At 38.6% G+C, this 23645-nt stretch overlaps 1 pseudogene; it reads right to left on the reverse strand.

The window, feature by feature from the left end:
* Positions 1 to 1769: 1769 nt before the first annotated feature.
* Positions 1770 to 23423, reverse strand: LOC149253545 (uncharacterized; annotated as a pseudogene).
* Between the last annotated feature and the right edge of the window lie 222 nt (positions 23424 to 23645).

The following is a 23645-nucleotide window of genomic DNA, read 5'->3' on the forward strand; positions in this document are numbered from 1 at the left end:
GGAAAAAATATTTTGAAGCATGGGTTTTATGCTCTTTTATTTATTTTCTAGGCTAAAGCCTCCACTGAAGGCTTCCAGGTTTTGTGTCGAGTAAATAGAGTCATTGTCATTTTTATTAGACCCTTCTTGGGCTCTTCTATCATGTAAAAAGAATTATTTTTTAGTCAAAAGTGTCATTTGTCACCTCCACACCAAGTCGGCCCTGTCCTCATGAAATCAACGTGGATTAGCGCTATTCAACCCAGCAGAAGCAGTATATATAGAGAGGGAGCACGACTCATTTGGAACACACACTCAACAAGTTCAATCTACAAGAGAAAGAGGCAGAAAAGAAGAGTGAAGTTCAGGAGAAAGGAGGAAGAAGACAAGGAAGAAAAGAATGGAGCTTTTGGGCATCTCTCTCTCACACGTGCAAAGTTACTGGACTGAAGTTGGGGGCCGAAATTCTGAATTGAAGCTACATTTGAGAAGCTAACACCTGAAGACTTTGGCAAGGATCATCTACTAAAAGGAAGGGTTGACTTGGTGATTGGAGGAGGTCTTTGTCTAGGTCTAAAAGGTCTTGGATTGTCTAAGCTTGATTTGAATCTACTAGTGGAAGAGTTGGACAGAGTTTCCCCCTTTGAGGGGTTTTTCCCTGGTTAAGTGCCTACATCTTGTGTCTCTTGTTCTTGTGGTCTTCATTTACATTTAATTTGGTAATTACTTGATGAAAGATAATCTAACATAGAAGTAAAATAAGCCAACATAAATCACATGTAATTATCAAGGAGGAATCAAACCCTAATTCCTATAAGCATTGATTTATCAACAACATAAACCAAATGCACAAAGGAAGACAACCAAGAATAAAATGAGACAGAGAGAATTTAGGTCCAATGACCAAGGAAAAACCCACAAGGGGAAAACCCAACCAGATTCTTCTTCTATTAGATATCAATTGTTCAGCAAAGATACAAAGTACAATGAGAGATCAAGAGAATGAGTAAGTTCACCCAAATTTGAACAAGCTGTAGCATGAAGATCACTGATAGCAACAGTTGATGCAAACACTGAATCAACCTTCAAGTTTTTCTCTTACTCTCCAAGTCTCTCTTCCTCACAATCTTCTTCAAGTCTCTCCAACTCTCTCTCTCAATTTTGAATCCTTCTTTCACAATGCACAAGTAGTGAGGGGAGAAGATATGAGGCACATATATATATAAGAGCAACGAATTCGTGCCATAAAGGAGGAGCATGTCTTAAAGTAACTTGTATGCCAAATAGAAAAGAGTAACTTAAGCCATTATGGAGAGAGGCAACGCATGCCTTCAATGGAGGAATCTCGCATACCTTGAGGAGTGTAACCCATGCCCTTTTAGGAAGTGTAACTCATGCCATTGAGGAGAGAGTGTAACGATTGTCATTAAAGGAGAGATACGCATGCCTTTGTAACATTTTCATTTACGAGAGAGTGTAACATATGCTTTAAAGAGTGCGTAAAAGGAATCTTTTCTGACATGCCTTCAATGAGTGTGTAAGAGAAATATGTCAAGTCTTTAATGAGAGAGTAAGAGAGAGAGTAACGTAGGAGTATGAAGGTAAGGTGACTTGAATTTCTTTTTGATAATAATATTATAGTATCATAAGGATAATGATAATATTGATAGTTAAGTCAAAATTGAACTATTAGGATTGATTATCCATAAGTTGAGTGATTTCCGAGCAACTATACTTGATTACCAATTGATACAAGGTGATTTGTTATTTTTGGAAGTCATACTTGAAATGTTAGACATGACTTTCTATTTTTAGAAAGTCACTCCAGAATTGTCAGAGATGAAATTCATCCTTGAGCTACCAATTTTCAACACATGTTTGGCCCATGATAGCATTGTCAACATCAACCAAACAAAGTGCAACAATATTCGATTTTTTCTCTGATCCTTTCTAGAATGCAGATCCCACGATTAGTTTCGTAACTTGTGCCAAATATTTTTGAATGTTCGGACATTGCCCATTCTCTTCCAACAAGCAAACTTTGCAAACTTCCTCCCCAATAACCAATTTTTGTGTGTAATGAAATCAGTTGCAAAGAGTCTTGAGAGGAGTAATTAATTCTCTTGATGCAAATTACCAGTCCATGCTTGAGCTAAAGACATTGTTTTACCATAAACTTGATCATTCTTACATCACCATAGATTGCACCCAATTGAATCTACCCAAAATATTCTACAAGAAGATAATCACGTGTTACAACTGAAAAAATAAATAACTTTTGCATGAAAATCTAAGCTGCCCCCTACAAGTTTCAATATTGTCAGCCACAATATGAACTATATTTCACCCCAACATATGATATCACCTTCTCGAGTTATGCCACCAATATGTTCATGTTTTAGATCACCTACATCCACCACCTTCAAAAGCATAACTTCATGTGGATGATAGGCCAAGACACTAGCAAGAGTGTCTTTTTTTATGTGATGGTAAACCGTGTTTAGCCATGATTCCATGAATTGAGTCATCTGCTTTTTGAAAACATTTGTTCTCAATTTTTCATAAAATGGAGGTTGCACTTGCCACCACCTCTACAATTTTTAACAGTACTCGTCGTCCCCCAAAAGAACAGACACTGAGCCTGAAAGGATAGAACACCATTTGAATAAAAGTACATCCCAACTGCAATATTTGCTTATCCCTTTGCTTTTGTTTTTCCAATATACATTTGGAGTGGTTGATTCAATTGAAAGAAATAGACAGCAGGATGTCACAACCATGAAAATAAAATAGACTCAAATGAAAATATGTCAACAGAGACACCCACAAAATTTCAAGCAAGCAAAAACCCACAAAAACACAATAGCAAGGGCAATTCTAGAAGGTCAACATTTCCCTTCAACTGCAGAGGACTTACCTACAGCAGACAGTTAAAAAGTAACTATTTAAGAACCATCATATCTCACAAAAGAAACAGAATAAAATTTGATGACAGGGAGTTGAAACATAAGGATTTCGTATTTTTCTTCTATCTTTTTCAGTTCAACAGTTCTTGAAATGATGGATATAAACAGGCCATTAAAATTTAGTCCCTCACAAAGCACCTCCCAAATTCAATACTTGCTTCTTTCATTGTTGTTGTTTTCCAAGATACATCTGAAATAAGCTCATTACAAGGGATTTCAATGGCAGCATAAGAAAAACCACGCATATCAACCAATCTACTGAATCATAGGCTTTTCTTTATGGAAACACTTTTATGTGCAAACCTGTGACACAAATGCTTCGATTATCCCAATCACTACGATGCAAGCAAAAAAAGGTGTCATTCTATTCCCAAGGTGGCATTTTCTAATTCTTGTTAAAACCCGTGCAATTAACCAAAACAGAATTATTACTGTATGTTTTCTTTCATGTTATCAAAGCAGCTCACAGTTACAATATGAACTCCCAGTCTTGGGGGTTTTCTTCCAATTTGGAGTTGTAGAGCTTCCATCTTTTCTAAAAACAAATCAAAGGAAACACAAAATTGACTTGCAAATCAGCAGTAGAAAATCAGACAAGAAAACGCTCTCTAGGAATAAGAATGCATTGTGCATACAATGGGATAGCACCCTAAACAAATGGATATAACCCACGCACACAAATCTGCTAGGATAGCATACACGTAAAGGAATATGTCAGTAAACAAGAAAGACGCAACAGATGACAATTGAAGAAAAAAGCTAGCAGATGCCACACATGGAAATGCAGTAGAATCAAAACATTTGCCTCTCACTTTTCATAAGATGGAGGGTGCCACCACCTTTACAAATTTTACCACTCACCATCCCCCCAGTTAACAGACACTAAATCCCAACTGCAACATTTGCTTCTCCCCTTGTTCTTGTTTTCTAATACACATCTGCGGTGGGTTGATTCCAAGGGCTTTGCAATGATGACATAGGTGAAACCATACCTGTCAACCAATCTATTGAGTCCTTTGCCTTCTGTTTGTGTGATCCTTTTGAAGGCTTTGATCATTTCCATCATTTTTAAAGCTATGTAACAAAACCACTTTGATCGTCTCAATCACTATGTTGTTGCAAGAGAGTACACCACTATGCTCCTAAGAACAGTATTCCTGACTCTTCCCAAAGCCCTTGCAAATCAATCAACACAGAACTGCACTCGTATCTTTTCTTTCATTTTGTAAACACACTGCATAATTCCATTTTGGAGCCCCCAATCTGGGAGCCATTAAAGATATTTTTTCCAATTTGGGGTTGTAGAGCTTCCATCTTTTCCAAGAAAAATTACATTAATAACAGAAAAAGTGGCAACCTCGAGTAACTCATAAATGAGCAGTAGAAAATCAGACCACAAAACATTATTTTCTCAAGGAATACCAATGTGTTGTGCAGAAAAGGGCATAGCATGATCCATAAATAAGGGACTTATATCCCGCTTGCTTCACCAACACAGATCCTCTGCTGAACCCTCTTCAAAGCTCTGCTCTCAAGCTTATATAAAGAGCTGTGTGTTCTGAAAGGTTAATAGGCCTCTGTCTTCTGCCCTCTACAAGGATCTCTCTTCCTCTCCTAGCTGCAAGCTCTTCTCTTGGTTGTAACATGCATGCAACCACCAGATAGCAACACAATGGCAATCCAGTCAATAACAAAGAATACTCTGCAAACAACCAATGCACTGTGAATTCTCTGTTCACAGTGTCACCTGCACATGATAGTTAGCTGCAGAAACAAAAACCACCAGGACTCTCAGAAAAAGGTTCTCTATTATCAACAACCAAGCAGGCATACACCAAGTGGCTGCAGTTCTTGGCTCCAAGGCTTGCTCTAGATGTTGTTCTGAGTGCCAACTTCTCCTTCACTATTCTATGATGGTCAGGAAAGGATGGTTCTGTTTTCAAACCAATTACCCAACATATGCTCACTCTCCAGAGATGACACAACCAAAAAAACAGTTTCAATATGTGTACTGTTGTCAACTATCACAGTTCAATAGCCATTGCAATTGTTTGGTATCCATAGTCGCACCAAGATGCAACGTTGTCATTCTCATCAATATTGTGGCTCAGCCATGCATATGCTTCTAAAAAATCATCATAAACATGAACTCCATCACGCATATGAGATGAAATCACAATCCATGGAGATGAATAAGCTTCTGCTGCAGCCTAGACACAATGAATCACATAAAAGCTTCCCCATACAATAAGTAGGCCTCTTCTTGTGTTCCTTCTTATCCAAAATCTTTTGCACATTCTCTTTTTCTTTTAATTTTTAGAGTAGTCTAACTAGGCCAAAGAGATTTTTGGAAATCTGAATTACAGTTGTCAAGCTTCAGGATTTTGGGTGCCCCAAGGGTTCTTGATGGTGTTGAATCCATTTCCACCATCAAAAAAGCAATTCAAACACTCCAGCAGTTGGATTTTTTGAAATTTCTCACCGAATTCCAGCAAGAAATTTGCCATCTGGGCGAAATTGTGGCCTTGGTAGACTATTCCTTATTTTTTTTTCCCTTCTTTTTCAAGGTCGTAAGGATTGGAGAGTTAAGTTGCCTCCATGGCACCCCAAACATGTTCCATAGAAACAAACAGTTGCATCAAAATGAGATTGTCTCTCTACCAAGGGTTTCAACTAAACGGCCAACTCCATAACAGAATCCTACAATGCCTAGTTTCTCTGATAGTCCAGCTGCACTAAACCCCTCTAAAAGCCATTTTGCAGATATGTCAGTCACTCACAACTGTGTGGTAGATGTCTCCCTCACCATTCTTCAAATTCACTTTCAGGCCTATCCTTGCTCCAAGGCTCTCCTCGGTATAAGTCTGGGACCAACACATTATACGCATTGCATGACAGGCGATAAGCAAAGTCTCTTGTTCCAGAATCTTCAAATCCAAATACCTACCTCAGAAAAAGTACTGCAGCTCCATTATTGCTTTTCATAGCATTTAATAAAACCAGCTCAAGACCATTGACTAGCCCAGACTTCACCAATGTCTCCCTTAGACTGCACTTGGTTACCAAGCACATATTTTATTACACATATTACTGGGGATGCATATTTTAAATGATTTTGAATAAAATTGTTCTGCAGGATGAGGTGAGTTGGAGAAGGACCAGGTATGAAATCTAATCAACTAGATAAGGAAAATCAGCCTGGCAAAGTAATGAATCGACCAGGCTGTCAATTGAGTTGCGGAGGAAAGGTGAAGCCCACTCAGGCAACTGGGCAACGACCCAGGCAATAGAATTTTGACTCAGAATAAACAGTGGGCTCTGAAGAAAGAGAAAATCACCCAACAACCAGAATACACCAAATTAGAAACTCCCTAGGCCAGTGCAACAGCTCTGGAATGAGAACCATTGATTTCCCAGCTCTAAAATCACCCAACAATGGAGGATAGAGAGCTGTTGCTATGTGTATTTGCCATTAAACACTGCAATACAAAGAAAAAGTTCCACACTATGGAGATAAATGAGTTCTCAACTCAATAATTAACACAACAGCTATTAACAATCCTCGGAGCAGGCCATTAAAACCCATGGAAATCTATACCTTATCTCAAAAGTGAAGCAAGCAACAAAATTATGCACAGAACAGTTAATTCAAACAGATTGTTCCTCACAAACACAGAAATAACCAAACCATTCAAGACACAAAGGCCATGATGTTTAACCTGGAAACCCAATTGGGATAACCAGCTTCCAATGGGCCTCAGTGATTCATTCGAGCAATCTCTGGTTACAACGCTTTCATGGCTCTCTATGCCTATTACTCTCTTAGCCAAAACACCTCTTGAGAATGAAGATGAAGAAGGGAATAGGGAGAGCAGGGGGGTGAAGGGAAGGCCAACAACCATGACCCTTCATTTCCCTTCCCTCAGCCTTCTCTCCTATTTTATTTTTTATATTTTAATTGATCCCTTTTTCCTTTCTTATTTTCACAGTCTTTTTCAACTTTTACATTTACAATGATTTCCAATGTTTGCTAACCTTCATAAATTGCCAAATTAATCTTGCAAGTACGAAAGCCTACAACCATGCATGGGTTCAGATCCACTTCGGATCACACCTCCACATTGACAGGTTTTTTCGTCTCCAAAAGATTTAAGGAAACTAATCTGGATCAATGTACCTTTTGCCTGCTTCTCTAAAATGTGGCTCTAACTCTAGCTCCTAGCTATAGCTCTGACTCGTGGCTCTAGCTACTACCTCTAGTCTTGGCTATGACTTTAGCTCTAGTTGTTGGCACACTTGTCCCTGCAATTCAAAGTTCGCTCACTATCTCTCAGCGTGTTTACTCTTCTCTTCTCTCTTCTTTTTTAGCACTTCATTTCTCTTCCAGCCTTCCAACCCTGACCCTGAACTGCTTAATCTCTCTCTCTTCCAGCCCTTCCCCTTTAGTACCTCTCCTTCTTTCTTTTACGTTATTACTTCGGGCAATTGGAAAACCCTATCCAATAATATGGGAACTTCCCATTTAGCTCTAAGCAATCTCCAGATCCAAACTTTGGAGTCAACATAGTTCATTCACTATCGCTCGGCCTGTTTACTCTTCTCTTCTCTCTTCTTTTTTAGCACTTCATTTCTCTTCCAGCCTTCCAGCCCTGGCACTAAAGTGCTTAATCTCTCCCTCTTCCAGCCCTTCCCCTTTAGTACCTCTCCTTCTTTCTTTTACGTTATTACTTCGGGCAATTGGGAAAACCCTATCCAATAATATGGGAACTTCCCATTTAGCTCTGAGCAATCTCCAAATCCAAACTTTGGAGTCAACATTCATTCCCATCTCCATCTCAAACTTGGAGACAGTGCATCTTGGTAATTAGTGAAGCCAAGTCGAATGTTGGCCTATGTTTAGTGTGACACCAACACTTTCCATCGCATAACCATTCCACAAGGAAAGTGTGGTTTGCATTCTACTACTAGGTTTTGTTGCTTCCTGACATGGAAATAACTCTTTGGTGTTTGCACATGCTTGCAAGCACATCATGGAGTTCTCAAGAACTCCCCAAGGTCATTTACCTCCCTACACCAATGTCTAACATAACTCCACGAGGGGGGTTTTTTAGATGTAATATTGGAAACAACCACTTAGTTGTGGTTACCCTCTACATCAACTTGTTGTCCATCTTGTTGGTGTCACTAAACTCTTTTGTTGTTATAACTCCTTGGATAGCTTCTGCTATTTGAAGGAAACTCTTCATCTTCTTCAATAGTCACTCTCCACAACCTTATCTTTGTTGTACAATTTCTAGGGTGAAGCTCTGGATGAATTCACCGACACTTTGCTTCCCAATGGCCACACAAATTGCAGTGGTGGAAAAAAAATTTGGCATTGTGGCATGGATTGCTTGATATGCTTTTCTTCTCCATGTACCTCTAAGTTTCTTGATGTGTGAGGGATATTTTTCTTCTCCGTGTACCTCTTGAAGTGTTAAGGAAGACCTCTTGTCCTTTTTCCTCTAAAAAAATTGAAGCGTGTGGCATATCACTTGCTTCTCCCAATAACATGCCTCAAGCCAGCCTTTATTCTTGTAAAATAAGCATACCTCCAAGTAACAATGTTGTGGCCTTTCTTCTTGTAACAACCTCAAACAAGAGATGCCTTATTTGAGGCAAACCTATTGGTTTTCCTCTTCCTCTTTTGGTTGTTCTGCTAGTTCCTTCTTCTAAGTGATGGTGCAGGCTAAGTCTTAAAGCTCTTCTTATCACTACCTTTTTGCAATCTAGCACAAGAAGGCTAAGATGGTAGCATGTTGCGACCTTCGTTTGTTGTTACTCTTTCTCCTAATGATAGGCCAACACCGTCATGTCTTTCACCTTCACCAAGGTGGTCTTCATGATCATTAGCTCTGCACCTTTGCAATTGAAACCTAGGCCTTCATGCTTGATCCGCAATGTAACTACAATGGGGCCCAAAATGCCTTGGCTTCTCTTTCCTAGCTCTTGTCCATCATGGCCCATCTACCTTAAGAGCTTGGAATCAATGCCTCTAGTGTGCTTTTCAAAATTCCCCAAGCACTCAAGAGAAATGCCTAAGGAAAATAGACTTACCAAAGTGGTCTTAGTATTGTTGTTGGCTTCGATAGTGATAATGGAAAGTGGCCTTGCTTCCTAGTGCTCTTAGACAGTTGCTTGGAGCTTTGCCAAGGCCTACTCCTTTGTCAACTCTTGTTGCAACTAAGCTATTGTCTGAGTGAGTCTATCTTCTTACCAACTATCCAACTAAATGACCTTCTCTCCCAAACTCTATACTTGTCCCAATGTGCCATAACTCGAATGAAGGAATCTTAATGTTCATCGAATTTCTTCATTAGCAATGGAAAAGATTCCAAGGTTCTTCTCCATCCCTAGCATCTTCTAGTTGAACATTTGGACCTACTTATTCAAGTGTTGGTTCTCTTGTCAAAGTTGAGCATTGTTGTACTTAAGTCTTACAGCATTCCTCTGTTTCCTTTACCCATGGTGAGGTTTGCAAGGTTATGGCCAATGTCACATGGGTTCAGTTCAAGTTTGAATTCAGCAACAAGGAAGTTTGAAATGAATTTGAATTTAGCAATGAGGTTCAAATTAGGTTCGGCATTGGGTTCGACTATATATATATATATATATATATATATATAAAGTTTTCAAAATATATATAATAAAAAAATTATATATATAATATAATTTATATTTTTACTTTTTATGTACTTATAACAATATATTATATTAATAATTTTATAATTTTTAATAAATAAAATTTATATTAATTTATGATATATATATATATGAGATATAATAATTTATAATATTATTATACGTCATATTAATAAAAATTCAAAATATAATTAAATTTATTATTTGAAATGTGTCTTTATATCAATTAATGAATCACCTCATAACTCCCAGATGCAACTCACGTCAACTCCCATAACCTGCCTCGCGTAATTCACGTTTATTGTTGGAAGTTGGAACCTTCCCTGTGTGATTTTCCTTGACCCTCAGTGGACACGTAACATGCCCCATGTAATTTTCCTCAATTCTATTCATGCATAACCGGCAAACGCATCAAAGCGTCTTATGGCTTCTTTGGTTTTGTTAATGGCCAAGCCCTTCTCATGGGTAATGAACTACAAAACAATGATAGGTAATGTTGCTTAATCAAATTGTTTGGTCATGCAATCACCCTCTCCATCAACAATATTTGAATTTGGTGGGGATTTGATGATTGTTTTATGTACGCCTTGAACACCCACCAAATTTATGTCAAAACTGTATTAAAGTTCTGCGAACTTGAACCAAAGTTTTTAGATTCACCTAGATTTGAACCTCATCCTTTAAATTCGGCAAACCCTTAGGTTCGGGCAATTATGTCACAGTCAAGGAGTCTTATCTACCTTACCACCACCAAACCAGATATTTCATTTATTGTGGTGATTCTTTCCAAGATTGTGCAAAATCCTTGTGAAGGACACTGGTCAACTGCAAAAAGAGTGCAAAAATAATTAAAAGGAAATCAAGACTTTGGACTCAAGTATTCCAAGGTGGATGACTTCAACCTAATTGGATTTTGATTCAGACTTTGATGTTGATAAAGAAAATGGAATTTAGACTTTAGGCTCTCTCATTAGTCTTGGATCAGTAGTTGTCTCTTGGAAGTCACAGAAATAGCCACTTCCTGCATATTCTACACTAGAGGTAGAAGATGTGGCAGCTGCAAAAGCAACAAAAAATATTTTGTGGCTCAGGAAAATTCTTGAAAACTTGCAGGAGAAACAAGTGAATTTTACTCCTCTGGTTGACAATAATTTTGCAATCAAGTTGGCCAAGAATCCCAACTTTCATGATCGTACCAAGCACATCAACACAAAATACCTATGATTCTACATCATGTTGAGCCCAAGATTATTCATCTCAGACATTATTCCACAAAAGAGCAAATTGTAAACATCTTCACCACAGCACTTGAAAGAGAAAAGTTTCAAAGTTTCAAAATGTTGCTTGGACTCACAAACACCCCTTCGACATAAGGGGGGAAATGTTAAACACATACGCCTTCAAGGTTATTGTAATATTATTGTACATAATACAGAGGTAGATGAAATGAAGAGTTATGAGGAAGACCGAGAGTCCCTCATAGAAGGTGAAGTGAATAGCCACCTCCTTTGTATATGCAGCTTCGAGTTAATGAAATAATCATCAAAGGTGGAGTTATTCCTCTGACCAATACGAATGTCTAGCATGGTTCATTGGTCGAAGAGTCTTTTCGACATTTCTCTAAGAAACACAAACTTCCAAACAATTCATTATCTAGTTCTGAAAGGAATATGGTTGGCCAAAAGCTCCTCTCTCTAAGGGAAAATATGTTCCTATTTTTCAAACATATGCATAGGTTCATGCATTTACGTAGAAGTTTTCAACTCGACATACTATGCCAATCCTTAGCCAAATTTCAGAGGTTATGGTTGACAAATCCATGTATTGGGGATATTTTGATGGGACTTGGAAAATGGATTTTGGAAATGCCAAGAGAGTTATGTTTCCATCTGATGTACATTAGATAAAGTTTAAGGACTAGGGTTGATTAAAACAACTATCCTGAATGTAATGCATTGAAGCTCTTGATGAAATGTGCATTGGAGTGAGAGGTAAAGAAAATACAGATCTTTGATAATTCTATGATGACTATTGACTCGACGAATGACAAGACAAAGCTTCATAATATTATGCTCAGACGATTAGGTGCTAATTTAGACGAGATTGGCTCAAACTTTGATTTCATCTCCTTTAAGGAGTTGAACATGACTGCAGATGCTCTTTCAAAAGCTACTCAGGTTTTAAAAAATGGTCATATGTAGTGTCTCCTCCCCCTCAACGAGGTGTATAAATAAGAGTGACCTCTCTCTCATTTGGACATCATTCATCTCATCACATATCTCTCTCTCCTCTCTTGATTGGTTCATACCAGTGTTGCGAACATCACGATTTAATCACGATGTTTTCAAAAAATCGCGATTTTTTTAACTTTGCCAATAAAATTGCCCGATTTTTATGAAGTTTTCTTTTCCGAAAAAAAATAGCGATTTTTTCTGAAAAAATCGCGATTCGATACAAAAAAATCGTGAACCTCCGGGACAACATGTTTTAAAAGCGATTCCATGGGTTTTATTTGTCATTTTTAGCAGATAGCGGACTTGTTTGAGAGTTGAGGAGGAGAGGAAGGCAACTACTAGGGTAGAGTAGGAGAAAAACAGAAGATTTTAACATCCCAAGCAAGAGAAATTCGTGTTTGGACCAAATTTCTTCGGCAAACCGTGGTTTCAGGTATAGGCACCAAATTTGGCCATTTTTTTCTTGTTTTTGCTTGGGTTTCTATAACCCATTGATTATCAATGATTTTTGAGTGGATTTGATTGTGTTTTTCTTTTCATTTTTGTTGCATAGAGTAGAGAGGGTTCATTTTGGTCAAAAATACAAAAACTTGATTGTTAGATTTATTAGTTTAATTTTTTCTTGTGCTCTATTTTTTTTGCATCATTTTTTATTAGGTTTGAATGTGCATTTTTTCTATTATTGTTGGATTGAGTTGAGGTTTTTTTTTATTTTGTCAAAAATTCGATGTGTTGTGTCATGTACGTAACTTCTTTTTTTTTTAATTTGCAATTCTTCTTCTGCCATAGGTTCAAGTTTCAAGTTTCAACTTCAAACTTCATCTTACATTAAAACTCAAGAGTTCAACCAAGTTACAAACATACCAAGGAAATTGGACCCTCTGTGTGAATTTGGTGAACCTAATGGAAGGTTTGATAGATCAAACTTGTCTTGCAAGTTGTGTGGGCATCATATGACAGGGGGGTTTATAGATTGAAGTATCACCTTGCAAAAATCCCTAGAAATGAGGTAGGGCCTTGCACTAATACAAATCCGGAAATCATCCAAAGAGCCCTCAGATCATTGAAAGAATTAGAGCAAGTCAAACTGTCCAAATCAAATCTGAGGAAGCAACTAGCAGGGAGAGTGTTAGGAGGTGAATATGAAATTGGCACTGGTTCTACTTCAGCGTCAATATCTACAACCAACCCTGTAGCTACCTCATCATATTTTGTTCCTAGAACCACGACTGGTTCACAACCATCTATCTTTTCAATGCTTAAAAAAAAGGAGAAAGAAGACGCTGACAAGTTGTTGGGCAAGTTTCTCCTTTGGAGTGATATTCCTTTCAGTGTTGCAAAGAATAATCCATTTTTCTAGCCTATTGTTGATGCTATTGCAATTGTTGGCCCAGAGTAAAAAACCCTTCTTATGATGACTTTAGAGGTTGCATTTTTCAAGATGAAAAGGTTGACTGCACCAAAAGATTGGAGGAGTTTAGGGCATCATGGGCACAAACATGATACACTGTGATGTTAGATGGTTGGACCAACCAAAAGGGGAGAAGCCTTATAAACTTCTTGGTTAATTATCCCAAGGGGACAATGTTTATGAAATCTGTTGATACATCTGCACATATCAAAGATGCAAAATTATTATGTGATTTATTGGATGTGTTTATTTTGGAGGTGGGTGCAGAACATGTTGTCCAAGTCATAACGGACAATGCTGCAAATTATGTTGTTGCTAGCAAGATGCTTATGGAGAGGCATCCTACTTTATTTTGAACACCTTGTACTGCACATTGTATTGATTTGATGTTGGAGGACATAGGAAAAATTTCCTTTGTCAAAGATATTGTTGACTCATCAAAAAGCATTACAAAATTTATATATAATCATGCATCTGTGCTTCATTTGATGAGAAAATTCACCAACAATAAGGAGTTGGTGCGCCCCGCCATTACACGGTTTGGCACCAGTTTCATATCTCTTCAATCCCTCTTGAATTCTATGTGGGATGTGAAGAGAATGTTTCTTTCAAATGAGTGACGTGCTTTGACATTTCGCCGCAAATCAAAGGGAGAGGCCATATCCAGATTAGTTTCATACCAGGGAAACTTATGGGCGGGAGTGTAGGAGGTGTGCAGCATTACTGAACCTTTGGTAAAGGTTCTTCGATTAGTTGATGGTGACAAGCCCGCAATTGGCTACTTGTATGAGGCTATGGACAGGGCCAAAGAATCCATTCGGGCCTATTATGATGATAAGGGAGATGAGGGGTTTCAGAAACAACTCCTCCTATGGAAGTGATTGATGAACAATAGAAGTCCCATTCATGTTGCAGGGATCTACTTGAACCCCACACTTTCTTACCTCTGTGGGTTCTGATTTGATGCTGAGATCATGGATGGATTCTTCACCTGTATTCAAAGGATGGTGCCATCTCCAGCAGAACGTGCAAAAATCTCCAAAGAAATGGAGATATACAGGATGGCAGGTGGCATATTTAGCTTTGAGATGCCTTTGGTTGATAGGAAGACTAAAATTCTAGGTATTTTTTAGTTTGTTTCAAATTTCATTGTCTCTTCAAGTTCATAACTTCATACTTTGCTTCAACTTTCAAATTTCATTTTTTTCTTATGTTTATCTTATTTGTAATTTTGTTGTAGATGCATGGTGGAGAAGCTATGGTGCCAGAGTACCCCATCTGCGAAAGCTTGCCATTTGAATCTTCAGCCAAACATGTAGCTCCTCAGGATGCGAGCGCAACTAGAGTGTATTTGAAAAAATACACAACAAGAAGCGCAATAGGTTAAACTTAAAACTTAAAATATTCCAAATTTCCAATTAATTTTTTGAATTCATTAAATAATATTTTTTTAATAATTATTATTTTATGATCTTTGTACAGGTTGGAGTCCCAGCGACTTAATGACATGGTCTACGTTTACTACAATCTTCGATTGTGGGTGAGGCAACTTGAGAGGATACCTGACATGGAGGCCATCTCATTGGATGGGATTGACACCATTGTTGCATGGAGGGTTGAGGCCGAGAGGCCTCTCATGGAGTCTATCGATGATTGGTTAGAGCAGGAGGTAGTGGAAGGTGTCGAGGGAGCGGAGGAGGCGGAGGAGGAGGAGGAGATGACACCACCTACCCAAACTACCCCTGCCACCAGTAGAGGACGTGGTCTACCTCCTGTAGCTCCTAGTTCTTCAGCTTCTAGAGCACAGCAGAGTCCACTGCCAACTCCATCGGCATCTACATCTAGAAGGAAAGGGAAAGCTATTGCATTTCTCGCAAGAGGGGCAGAGGAAATCAGTGGTATTAGTTATTTGGTTTATTTCATTGTATATGACATTATGACTCAGGATATGAGATACATTATTATATTTTTTGTTGATATTTTGAGGTTGAGTTAGGACTTAGGAGTCGAGACTTACTATTCAAGACATGATTCACTATTATGTGTGATGTAGCACTAAAAATGATATTACACATCTTATATATTAGTTCTTTTATCATATTTATGTGTCAATGTACTTATTTGATGTTGTAGATGCTTTAGATATTAAAAAAAAAAAAAAAAATGAATATTTTTGTATTCTTTGATTTTTTTCTTGATTTTTATCGATTTTTCCCAATTTTTACGATTTTTCCCCTTGTCGATTTAATCATGATCGCGATTTTCGCAACATTGGTTCATACAGCGTGGAGGTTTCCCTACTTCGCACATGTGAAAGGAGGACGAATTTCAAGATTGTTTTGGAGGCTGAACATTTCAAGAAACAGGACAGCATTGACCAACGTTGACTGGGGTGACTTTGACCAGCATTGACTTCATTCTTGCGGGCAGAATTCTGATTTTTTTAATGCCGCATCGATTGGCACGGCTTTCGAGGTGATTAGGACAATTTCACTGGTTTGCCTTCAGTGTTGACTTCAGCGTTTGACTGCAGAAATTACAACAACACTTAACTTGGACTGAACTATTTTTGCGCTGACTTTGACCCTCTTGGAAGGCCAAATTCTTCTGCTGTTGACCGAGTTGTTTGGAGGACATTTTGGAGCTGCTTTGACCTCTATTGACTTTCTGGTTAGGGCTGCTGATTTGACAAGATTGTTTTGGGTATGTAATTCTGATATTTGTACTCTCTCTCTCTCTGTGCTGAACTATTGAAGAATAATAAGAAGATTTGATCAAAGGGTTTCCCCACATTGGGGTCTGTCCCTGGCATCCGCCATATCTTGTGTCCTCATGTCTTGGCTTGTCTTCTACACATGTTTTTATGTTCTATCTGCATTCACTGTCAATGTGCTTAAGTTAATGTGATTGCTACTGAATATAATTGGAAATTGTCATTGGCCTGATAAAGAACATTGAAGTAAATTGTGCAAAAGCATAGAACATACCATTGTTATCTAAAATTAACATGGAATCAGAGCTCAGGTGAAGACAAGGCCCAAGCAAGAGTGAAGCAAAGCAATCACTAAGAGAAGTTGTTGGACAACGACTTGGAACTAGTCCCAATGACGACTACATATTTCTTCAAATCCGAGGACAAGCTTAAGGACAAATCCGAATACCATGCATGGAAAATGACTATAGATTTGACATTGGAAGAAAATGATGCTATGGACTATGTCAAAGGAAGAGTAGCAGAGCCTCCTTCAAATGCATCCGCAACTGCACAAACAAAGTACAAGAAAAGCTAGGTTAAATCTAAGAAAATTATTGTTGATTCTATTCACAAACCTTTGGTTGCCTATATTTCTGATTTGGAAACATCTAAGGAGATGTATGACAAGCTGGTTGGGATGTTCAAAGTAAATAATGCAAATCAAGTTCTCTTTCTCAAACAAGTTGAAAGACATAAAGATGCATAGAGGAGAATCTATCCAATCCTACTTCATGAGGATTACCAAGATCAAGAATGATCTCCTATCTATTGGAGAAGTCATTGGTGATAGGGAGCTCAAACTTATTGCACTTGGAGGCTTTACAAGAGAATGGGATATGTTCAACACTACAGTCCTCAACAATTATAGGATTCGGAGATTTGATGAATTATTGGCTAGATGCACTCAAGAAGAAATAAGGATGATGGAAAGAGACAAGCCCTCAAATGGAAACAATCATATTGCCTTCTCTGCTCATTCTAAGAAGAAGAACAATGTTGGTCCAAGAAATCAAGGTCAAGGGTTCAAGTGGGGATTCAAAGAAAGAAGAAAAGGAAGATGCTTCAATTGTAACAGGTTTGGCCACTTTGTTAGAGAATGTCCTCACAAGAAGGATACTCCAAGAGATGATGACAACAATAACAACAACTACAAAGGCAATGGCAATCAAAGGAACAACTTGTTCAATAACAAAGGAAAAAGGAATGCCCCCGGTGCTCGAAATGGAAATGGTCGTCCTCCCAAAAAGTCGAGAAACTCCAGGTATGAAGAAGTTAATGTTGTAAAGCAAAAATAATTTTATCTTGTTTTTGCCCTCACCACCGCCTCTCCTTCGGATACATTAGATCATTGGTTGATTGATAGTGGTGCCTGAAGGCACTTCACTAGGTACAAGATGGCCCACTCAAACTTGGTTGAAAAGAAGATAAATATGGAGATTATACTTGGGGATAATGCCACTTATCCCGTGAAAGGAATTGGGATTGTTACTCTTCACTTAAATCAAGGTCAAACCCTCCACTTACAAGAAGTACTATATGTACCTGATCTAAATGAGATAGAAATAACAAAAAAAAATAAAAAATAAAAAAACTTGGTCTTTATGTCTGCGATGAAAGACAAAGGTTTCAAGGTGACATTCATTGACGGGAAAGTTTGTGTTTGGCAAAAAAACTCAAAAGATGCATTCACTCTTGGATTCAGGGTTGAAGGTCTCTATCAGGTTGGAGGAAGTCTGTTGGGAGCAATGACTTGTGATACATCTCTTCAATCCGAATTATGGCACTGAAAATTTGCTCACCTTCATTTCAAAGCCTTACCTGATGTAAGGAAGATGGTCACAGGTATGCCCGAATTCAATTTAAATCATGAAGATGTTTGTTAGGGAAGTGAAGCCGGAAAACATACAAGGGGACCATTCCCCTCAAGTGAAACTCAAACCACCGATATTCTTCAATTGGTCCATTCTAATCTATCAAGTATGTTGCTCGTGACATCTTTGGGTGGATATTTGTACTATGTTATTTTTGTGGATGGCTTCTCTTGCAAAACATGGATCGATTTCTTAAAGAAGAAGGATGAAGTGTTCAAATGGTTCCGCTCTTTCAAAGCCTTAGTCGAGAATCAAACAGGGAAAAGGAACAAAATATTGAGGACCGATAATGGGACCGGATATGAGTCAAATGAATTCAAAGACTATTGTAGAGAAGCTAGCATTAAGAGGGAGACCACTACTGTATATACTCCTGAACAAAATGGTGTTGCCAAAAGGAAGAATTGTACTATCATAGAAGCCACTTGTGCCATGCTTCATGACCAAGGTCTTCCGAAGTTCTTATGGGGAGAAGCTGCAAACACCATTCTATATGTTCAAAATAGATGCCCACATCAAGCGTTGGACTTCAAGACACCCAAAGAAGTTTTCACCGGTAAAAACCTGATGTTTCTCATTTTAATTTTTTTGTTGTCCCGTATATTTTCATGTATCGAAAGAGAAAAGAAACAAACTAGATGCATCTGGGAAGAAAGGAACGTTTGTGGGCTACAGTGAAACTTCGAAGGCATATAAAATATATGTGTTTGGTCAAAGAGAAGTGAAATTAAGTTATGATGTCACTTTCGATGAAGATTCTACTATTAGAAAGATTCGGGATCTTCCTATCCCTAGGAAGGACAATGATGATGCTGATGCAGAAAAGCAGGATGAACCTCCATCTGATGAACCAATGCCTGATGTGGAAGGCCCGATGGATCCCATTGATCCACCTCCTAGTGAGCCCTCTACTTCAAGAAAAAGACCTTTGTTGCTCAAAGATAGTCTTGAAGATGCTAAAAAACATATAGCACCAAGATGGATCTCATTGATCCACCTCCTAGTGAGCCCTCTACTTCAAGAAAAAGACTTTTGTTGCTCAAAGATAGTCTTGAAGATGTTAAAAAACATATAACACCAAGGGGGACATTTCGTGAAAGCAAGAAGCCGAATAGGTACCAAGGGTACTTAGCGGCCATGAGTACCATTGTACAATCTGAGCCTTGCACATTCGAAGAAGCCGTGAAGAAACAAGTTTGGAAGGATCGATGAACAAGGAGTATGAGTCGATCATGAAGAATGATGTCTGGGATGTGGCTCCTAAACCCAAGGACAAGTTTGTTGTCACTTCAAAATGACTCTACAAGATCAAACATGGAGTTGATTGGAGTGTTGAAAAGTTCAAGACCAGATTTGTTGCTCGAGGCTTCTCTCAAAAGGAAGGAGTAGACTATGATGAGATATTTGCAACAGTTGCCCAATATACCACCATCTCTTTGATCATAGCCCTTGTTGCCTCGCAAGGATGGAGCCTTCACCAAATGTATGTCAAAACTACCTTCTTGCATGACTCGCTTAAAGAGGAAGTCTATGTAAAACAACCTGAAGGGTTCGAAGTTCAAGATCATAAGACACATGTAGGAAGGTTGAAGAAAGCCCTTTATGGGTTGAAGCAAGCCCCTAAAGCTTGGTATGAGAGGATTGATGGTTATCTTATGAAGTTGGGATTTACAAGGAACGATGTTGACCCGAACCTATACTTCAAGGTTGAAAAGGACAAGCCTCTCATTCTGATCCTTTATGTGGATGATCTCTTTCTCACAGGTGACGACCCTCTCATTCATCAATGCAAGAGGAAGTTGGCTTCCGAATTCGAGATGAAGGACCTAGGACTAATGCACTAGTTCCTAAGGTTGGAGATCTGACAAAAGCCAGGGGATATTTTCCTTTCTCAAGGAAAATACGAAAGGAAAATACATTGTAAAGCTACTTGAGAGATGTGGGATGGTGGACTACAGGTCCGTATCTACTCCGATGGAACTCAACTTCAAGAAGCTATGTGGAAGTGTTGTTGGGCCCAGATTAGCGAACCCCTCCGAGTATTATCAACTTGTGGGGGGGCTGATGTCCTTGGTGAACTCTCATCCTGACATATGCTTCGTTGTGAACACGTTGAATCAATTTATGATCAAGCCTCATCACATTCATTGGATTGTTGCTAAGAATCTCTTGATATATCTCGAAGCACAATCCACTATGGACTGAGATACACTATCGGGAACTTGAGGCTACATGGATATTCAGATGCTGACTAGGTTGGCAATGTGGTGGATCGTAAGAGCACGTCTAGATGTTGCTTCTCTTTGGGGTCTGCTTCAATATCTTGAATAAGCAAGAAACAGAAATCGATTGCACTAAGCACCGCCGAGGCCAAATACATTGTTGCAAGTATGACCTGTTGTGAAGCAGTTTGGTTGAGGAAGCTCTTTAGTAAGCTATTTGAGCACGTGTTGGATACCACTGTGATCTTCTACGACAACCAGAGTGGGATTTGCCTATCAGAGAATCTCGTGTTCCACGACCGCTCCAAGCACATTGATATCAGGTACCACATCTGAGATATGGTATAACAGGGAGCAATAAGGCTCCAACACATCAAGACGGATGAGCAGGTCGCAGACATTCTCACAAAGCCTTTGGGGAAGGTCAAATTCTTAACCTTCCGGGAGAGACTTGGAATCGTGGAACGACCCTCCTATGAGGGTCCTGTATGAGTTGGACACTGAGATCTAGGAGCTCCTAGGGGCTTGTGGTACTTCTTGGAGCTATGAGCGACCATAGGGTAAGTGGTTCACCTTCCCCTAGAGGTGCACTGGATACAAGGTGAATGGTTCACCTTCCCCTGTGATACCCCATTATGGTTGACATGTGTGTAGGGTGATTGGTTCATCTTCCCCTACTCGGACACATGCATGTAGGGTGAGTGATTCATCTTCCCCTACGATTGACATATGCATAGGATGAGTGGTTCACCTCCTATGGCATATGAGCAGGACGAGTGGTTCACCTTCTCCTGTCGTTGCCCCGACACACATCCTACCCATAAATTCTGGGACTCATGGGAAGTACCTCTCATCTGGCCAAAGAGTTGGGAAAAGATGGTTAGGGACCATAGCACTACCGATGAACGCATCATGTACTGTCGTACTCCCTATGACTAAGATGCATGGTGTTCAACAACTTGATCTGGGATCAAGGACTGACTTTTGTCAATGGAGAGTGGTATGATCTTATGACTCACTTTCGATCACTTCTTCTTCATTATTACTTCATGGTTCAACAAGGCAGTGATGATAGGGATGGCATGATGATGACAGATGGATTGGCAGGTGGAATTCAAACTAGTTGAGAGGGAGTGTTAAAATTGGAAACTAGGGCCAAATTCCACCTTAGGACAGCTCATATGATGGAGATGATTATTGCATTGGATTCATCTTTTCGAGAAGTCCATATTTGATATAAAGATCATCTCATTCTAACAAGCAAAAATGGAATTTTGAATTTATTCTCTCTCATGCACAAATTGTCAAGGTCGGCCTCAGTCAAATGTAGGCCCATGAAGCCCAATAGATATGTCTCCTCACCCTCAACAAAGTGTATAAATAGGAGTGACCTCTCTCTCATTTGGACATCATTCATCTCATCACATATCTCTCTCTCTCTCCTCTCTTGATTGGTCCGTACAGCTTGGAGGCTTCCCTACTTCACACGTGTGAAAAGAGGACGAATTTCAAAATTGTTTTGGAGGCCGAAAATATCAAGTAACAGGACAGCGTTGACTTGGGTGACTTCAGCGTTGACTTCGTTCTTGTGGACAACATTCCGGTTTTTTTAAGGCCGCATTGATTGGCACGATTTTCAAGGTGATTGGGATAGTTTGACTGGTTTGACTTCAGGGTTGACTTCAGGCTTTGACTACAGAAATTACAGGAGCATTTGACTGGGTTGACCGAACTATTTTTTTGCTGACTTTGACTCTCTTGGAAGGCTGCATTCTTCTGCTGTTGACCGAGCTGCTTGGAGGACATTTTGGAGTTGCTTTGACCACCGTTGACTTTCTGGTTAGAGCTACAGTTGACTACTAATTTGACACAACTTTTTTGGGCAAGTAATTCTGATATTTGTCTCTCGTTCTGTTAAACTATTGAAGAATAATAAGAAGATTTGATCAAAGGGTTTCCCCACATTGGGGTTTGTCCCTGGCATGCACCATATCTTATGTCATCTTGTCTTGGTTTGTCTTCTGCACATGCTTTTATGTTCTATCTGCATTTACTGTCAATGTGTTTAAGTTAATATAATTGTTACTGAATATAATTGGAAATTGTCATTGGGCTGATAAGGAACAATGAAGTAAATTGTGCTAAAGCATAGAACATACCATTATTATCTAAAATTGACAAGCTGAAGTGCAGGGAGGGCTCATCAAAGCACATGGCTTTTCTCTTCTGATATTTTTGACTCTCGTGCCTATTTAATGCATATTTTTTCTTAAAATATTTGATGTTGGTTTGACTTTCACTGCTTGTTCCTACCAGCTTATATTGTAATACATAAAAAATAAAAAATAAAAAATAAAAAAAATAAAAATTGTAATATTTTCTGGATGGGTAGGAAGGAGATATTTTTCTGCCATAGTAGAACTGATAGAAGCCATTAAGGTGATCCTATGACAGCTCTCTTTCACGTTTTTATTATGTTCTTGAAGACAGTCTAGATGTTTTGAAACATATGCTTCAACAGTGATAGAGCACATGAAGAAAGTAATTCACAAAATTACACTTTTTTCCTGTGGGACAACAAAAACATATATATTACTTACATAATTTTAATTTTAAATTATCTAGTTTTTTTATTATATAATATAACTTCTAGGATGATAAAAACAATACATTTAACTATCACGGAAAAAAACAATGAACTTTAAATATATATATATAGAATTATTAATATATATAACTTTATTAAATATATTAGAGTTTATTATTATAATATATAGGTGATAATAATTAACAATTGAAACTTTAGTTTATAATATATCTATATATGCTAGGCTATGTTTCCAGAATATGGATATGGATCCGCTAGACTTTTGAAAAGCTAAGATCCAGATGCAACGAGGATATGTCTAGTACAAAAAATATAAAATATTTTTTAAATTTTAAAAAACATATTCAAAGTTGAAAACCAAAACCATTCATGAATCAAAAAAATATAACTGAAATCATTAGATACTCTATAAATCTAAACACTAAAATGATGCATCCTGAGTCTTGATTAACATCTGGCCCACTCTGCCCACAATGTGATGGTTCCATCACCAGATCAATGCGAATTGCAAGGTAAGAGACAAATGCTACGACAAGGTGGGTGCTCTACGAGAGCCTTCCTGTGAAATCCTGTGGAAAAAGAGCCTGAGGTAAAGCGAGCCTTCCTGGAAGAGTGTGGTATGTGGTCGGTAATAAGAATACCTTGCTGCATGGGGATTGACCACTTGAGCTGAAGCGAATGAACCACGGTAGACATGAATGTCTGATGGACTGCAACCAGGCTGTATCATGCATGATATTACTATTTGGACCACGAATTGAGGTATCCCGGAGGTGATGTCTCAGCTCTGGGAAGGAGCCAAGGAGGAGGAGCTGCAACAATTGGCTGCATGCCGTCGAATGAAAGGCACACTTTTCTGGTCGCTTTGGATGGAAGGACTATCGGTGAGTGAATTTTTTCAACTGTTGGGATTACTCA

This window comes from Pinus tabuliformis, chromosome 7 (genome assembly GCF_031772625.1).
Source record: "Pinus tabuliformis cultivar Carrire ecotype Pingquan chromosome 7, CPIR1, whole genome shotgun sequence".
Lineage (NCBI taxonomy): Eukaryota > Viridiplantae > Streptophyta > Pinopsida > Pinales > Pinaceae > Pinus > Pinus tabuliformis.